This window comes from Ischnura elegans, chromosome 3 (assembly GCF_921293095.1).
Source record: "Ischnura elegans chromosome 3, ioIscEleg1.1, whole genome shotgun sequence".
Taxonomy (NCBI): domain Eukaryota; kingdom Metazoa; phylum Arthropoda; class Insecta; order Odonata; family Coenagrionidae; genus Ischnura; species Ischnura elegans.
The window spans coordinates 96,469,220-96,475,289 of record NC_060248.1 but is presented as its reverse complement, the minus strand read 5'-3'; positions in this window follow the sequence as shown (position 1 = coordinate 96,475,289).

The following is a 6,070-nucleotide window of genomic DNA, read 5'->3' as shown; positions in this document are numbered from 1 at the left end:
GGCAGGAAGAAGAATTCCTGGACGAAAGAGGTTATCTGGACTAAAGAGGCAGATAAGATTTGCAGTTAGTTTGAATGAGTAAAGGTGCTTTTCCGAAAAGGATACCATCTTCCTTCCAACAATACTCTTTGCCGGAAACTGAGAAACATTGACATATCTCCAGGAATTTAAAAGATTTTCTTTCTTTTCTGGAAATTCAGGGTCCTGTATTTTCCTCGTGTTTAGAGTAATACTGCATTTTAATGGTGGGTGGGATGGAAATAGATAACGGAATTATTTATGATCAGTCACCCTCCTCATGCGTAGGCAATATCACACTTGATGACAAAAATTCGAACGTTTCAGGAAGTGAGTTTTGTGTGGTGATAATTCGTGGTGTGAACACTTATTGGAAGCAGGTTATCGGCTACCACTTCACCAACAACGCAGATCATCTCTATGGATTTGTAATTGAGTGTGTGCAGGCAGTGGAATGTGCCGGCTTCACTATCATTGGCATTGTCAGTGGCATGGGTCCATAAATCAAGGATTTTGGAGAAGCTATGGCGTTAGAGTGTGGAAATACTCAGAAGTGAGCTACGTCCCTCATGCTGTCAGAAATGATGACACTATTTCTTTTCTGGTGTGCCACACCTGCTCAAAAACTTGCGAAGTGCACTGCAGGCTCGTGATTTCTTCTTGCCAGATGCTGTGGTGAAAGTGTGTGTTGCGCAGCAACATTGATAGTGCCAGTCATTTACGTGCCCTACACCACATCCATGGAAGCGAGGCTTGGACTTTGACAGCAGCAGAGAAGTCAAGAGTGGAAGCATACGAAATATGGTGCTACCGAAGAATGATGAAGATAAAATGGATTGACCGTGTATTTAACGAAGAAGGGCTAAGAAGAGTGGGGGAAAAGAGAAGCCTCCAAAAAACCTTAAGCAGAAGACGGGACACACTAGTTGGCCACACTTTGAGGCACGATGGTTTGATTAAGACTATCGTTGAAGGGCAAGTGGAAGGGAAAAATGGCAAGGACCGCCCCGAATGAGTTTATAGAACAGATTATAAAGGATGTAAAAGAGAAGAAATATGTAGCTACGGAAAGGTTAGCTAATACAAGAGAGAAATTGAGAGCTGCTTTAAACCAATCTTAGGATTTAATACTAATGATGATGATGACACCATATCCAGCAGTAGAAGGAGTTGAAGCTGGCGCCAAATATTAATGACCGCTATCTTAACGCTGGACAATTTGACAAGATGAAGGTCAGTTTGGGACTTCATGTTTTCAGCTATGAAACTGGCTCTGATCTGCACTTCTGTGAAACTGTGACTCAAATCTCACACTGCTGAAACGACAGTGTGGTTTCTTAATCAGGTTTCAGTTTGTTTCAAACTGATGAATGTGAGACGGTTGAGGGGAACCTATAAAGTGGCGAAAAAGTCGGAACTTTTAAAATTTAAAAGTATGATTGAGGCAATAAAAATAGGGACAGGGCATTGGAAGCCAGTACAATCTGGCATCTCCTTGAGTATCCTGAATATGGTGGAAGTTGTGGAGTGGAGTTGTGTGTGTGAACCTTTTCAAAAGAGGCTATAAATCCGTTATGGCATCACGTTTCAATCAGGTTGCTCTTTAAAGCCTTTTCTCCACAATACGTAGGCATTGCAATACGAACCACAGTGCCATGCAAGCACCTAGGGCTCTTAAACTTGCGGTTGTAATGCTTGCGGTGGTAATGCAGTTCACATCGGACTGATGTGGGAGAGAAAACTATATGAATGAGGAGTCGCACCATATGGTGGACGTTTTTGCTAAAAGAACGAGAGAGCAAAACGAGGATGATACTGAGAAGTGCTGTGCAAAATCAAGAGCTCACGCGCTTTTTGGTGAAGATGAGTTGGGGTCATTAGATACTCCGAGCTCCAATTCTCTTAATTATTTATTAGGCTCAGCCACTACATGTGTTGCAAAGAGAAACATGGTGTGTTCAAAGTGTAAATCTATTACAATTGGTGAAAACCAATGTGGTGAGGAAAACACTTTCATCAAAGGAAGCCAGTTTGCGGATACGTCGAGGGCATTATTTACACCGAGCACGGTACTGGTCAACCTTGTGGCGAAGACTGACGTGATATTAATTATTCATCTCCGAAAATGTGAGATACGCAAATGTGTTGGAAAACTTATGGCGCAGGAGATCAAAAAAAGTGGATTTCGCATCGTTGGATACATTCCAGTGCCAGGCTGGTGATTAAGTTGTACAGAAGTATGTGACCCTTCGCTTGCATATCCATGCGAAGGACACAAAAATTGCCATGATACAACAGAGAAAGGCTGCGTACAATTCGAGAAATGCATTTTCGTACAGTATCAAGGAATACTTGATTAATTCCTTGATGGAATTTTTTGAGAAACGTGTGAATCTGTATTCTCCTCCTCCTCCTCAATTACCATTCAATTGCTTTGACGATGGACTCTTCAGTGAGCCGAAACCTCGATGACTGCCACTATATCTTGTGTTTCTGACTTGTGCCTGCTTAATATATTTGTGTTCAGTTTACCGTTCTCTGGGCATCACTTGCTTTGTGATCTTCATGACTGATATTTTTATCTTTTGATATGTAAGTTTTGTTTTTTGTGTGCATACATTCACGGCCATTCTGATATCCCATTTTAAAAGATCCTTCAAATGCTTTGACGCTGGACTCTTTAGTGAGCCAAAACCTCGATGACTGCCACTATATCTTGTGTTTCTGACTTGTGCCTGCTTAATATATTTGTGCTTAGTTTACCCTCCTCTGAGCATCAATTGCTTCGTGATCTTCATGACTGATATTTTTTTAATAGGTAATTTTTGGTTTTTGTATGCATTAATTCACTGCCATTCTGAGATTCCAGTTAAAAAGATATTTCTTTCCAGAAAAAATGATCGCTTTATTCGTCCTTTCACTTCTACACTGGATGTGGTAACTGAGGGATAAGCAGGACACACATTACTATAAAGATGGATATTAAGATAAATTAAAGATTTATTTTTAATTTGCCTACCTTTCATTGATTGTATAAATAATCTTTATGCCAGTTTGATTGTTGTATCATTCTGGAAATCTGAAAGTGTAAAATTTGATGTGTGTGTACATTATACAAGTTGAAAAATGTGATTTTTATTTTTGATACCTCAGTAAATAATTTCATTTTATCCAGCTGTTATCCATGGTGCAAATCACAAGATAAGTACATATACTTCATGTTAGCTATTGGTTTCCGTAGCTGCTTTGGTCTTATTTTGGGGGAAGATAATATTTTGTTTTGTCAGCACTTAAAATTGATCAAACTCGTCCTCAAATTAATAGCATTACATCATTTGCACTTTTTTCATGTAATTTTGCTCGGAAAATGTATGCGAAGTCTATTTCGATCCCGTCTGTCTGCTGATATTTAACTTTCCTAAAGCTATAACTATTCCTTTGATGAGAACGCATCGCTACATGATAGCCATGAGCGTAATAATAGCAGTTTCGGAATCGCTTTCCCGTTTTTTCACACCTAAGTATTTAAGTTTCATGTTCGGTAAAAAAAAGTGCTGTGGAAAAAAAACTTACTGAAGGGGGCATAATTTCTAATTTTTTACGATTTAAATTTTTTAAATAAAGAATTTTTTTTTAGAAAACCAATTTTCAAAGTCCGATGCATTAGTAAATTGCTAAACTGGAAAGGGCACGGGTGCACGTGGAGAGGGTTATTTAGCGGTTGAAGAAATTTAAATTTTATCGGACACAGTCCCTGCGACATTAGTGCATTTTGTGGATGATATTATGATTTTAATTGCTGGCATGACGAATTTGTCATCTCCGATTCTAGGGGACGACAAATTTATCCGAATAAAGTATTTTTATGCTAACGCATGTGGTCAACTCTGGCACTAGCACGACAATTTCTGCATTTCTTTGACACAATTACAATTATAGTTCGAGAAGATCTATGCTCACAGTGTAAGTATGCTGAGAAGATACTTAAAACTTGGTCTAAGAATACATGCTATTTATATGAAAAGGAAATTATTGCCCCAAATTTTCATTCAATCACATACTTGACCGATTATTTTCAAGATTATGGGTTTCTTTCAGCGATTAAGGCTTCAATACTACCTACAAAAATTGGTCTGATCAGACAGAAGTGATAGATTACAGCGGGATTCAAGACTCTCATCATCATAGGAAATTTCATTTCTGTGGACAACAATTTAGAAGTAATGGAAAGAACGTCAATGAAGACTAAAATTGTATGCTCCTCTGCTATGAATGGATGTATAGCAGTTCTTGGTCAAGTTCACAGACACCCTGATTTATAATATGACTATGCCAATGATTATAAAGACCTCAGAATAAATGTTTTTGATAATTAGGATATGCACCTCTCCCAATGATTTCAATGTTAATGAAATCAAATATGAAGGGGTGTTACTGCCATTTAAGAAGAAATTTGCATTCATACCCACGTGAAAACATCAGGATTATTAGGGGGCCTGAAATTTTCTGTGTATTCTTTTTACAGACTACCTAATGTTATGCTTCAGTACTATGTAGGCAACGTTACAATTGCAAAATGTGAACAACTTCTTTGAAGGTACATGTTTTTTACTCAGGTTCTAAGTAAAGTTGAGGACTAACATTCTTTGGTAGTATGTAGTCGCAGAGTTTCCAGATGACTTAGGTAAGGATAGGAGTCTGTCAATACACTTGATTCGGCAAGAGTGGCTGCTTACTTCTGAGAGGCACTTATCACCCGAACTACATCATTTATAAAATTTGTAAGTTTGTCTCTATGGGCAAAGAAATTTATTCCACAGTCACTTATCTCAATTCAACTCAGTCTTCCTTCATATGAGTAATACATTCAAGTGTACTGTCTAAAAAAAGTATGGTGATGGTGAATTTGATGAGTAATAATACAATCCTCAAAATGTCTTTGATTATGTACACAGAGGAATCCTTGCCAATCTTTTGTCTTCTCACTCATTCACTTTATAGTAATTCAAGTAAATTCAATATTTACAACCCTCTTAGTCGCCTTTTACGACAAGCAGGGATACTGCGGTGGTATTCTTAAACCCTCCAACCGCAAGGGTAATGCAGGAAATACATTACTTATTGTCATTCAAGTTACAAGCGGAGTAGAGATGGTAACCAATAGCTTATCTAATTCCTTACCCTCTCAGCCTTGAATGCAGACAGAGAAAATATTTGCTCCTCAAGTACAGAATATAAATTGCAACTTGGCCAAGTCTAAAGGCCGTTTCACAAAGACCAAGTCATTGCACAATCTGACGTATGTACAAAGGCACGGTCAAAATTGCATCTTGTACGGCGATGAATTGCTAGAACCCACGCGAGAATGCATAGATGCAAGATGGCAAAATAGCCCTTGCTCTAATTCCGAGCTTGCATTCTCGCAACTTCAAAAATGTTTTCAGTGCTAACCTGCACACTGACATGCCCTGTGTAAAACTCACGACTCCTGCCATAATTCAATAATGCTAACTCTGGGAATGGGCGAAGAGAAAAAATAAGTAGTAACCAGTTCTTCTTTGTGATCACAGGCAAATTAATAGACTGGAAAAATTCCGAGTAGGACAGGTGGTACACACATGGATGATGATGTCCATAAACGATGCTCTGAATGCATGGGTAAAAAAATGTCACCAATTTGAAGCAAGGAGGCATTATGAAAAGGTAATAACTGCATCTGCAGAAGAATGATGAGGATCAAAGTAGATATCAAGAACGGAAAAGGAAGACCACAAACTAAATTTATGGAACAGGTAAAGAAGGATGAGAAAGGGAAAAAAAAGTAGATGTGGAAGATTAGCTGATATGCTAATTGAATGGAGAGCTGCGTCCAACCAATCTTAGGATTGTTGACCAGTGATGATGAATAACTGAATAAGGTCTGAAACCAAAGGGAAATATGAGAAGTAAGCCGGAGGATCATTGTTTGAATATCAAATAGGTAAGGGGGACAAGTACGGTAGACATATAAACACAACTGAAATGATACATAGCAAAGGCAACCTATAGAGCA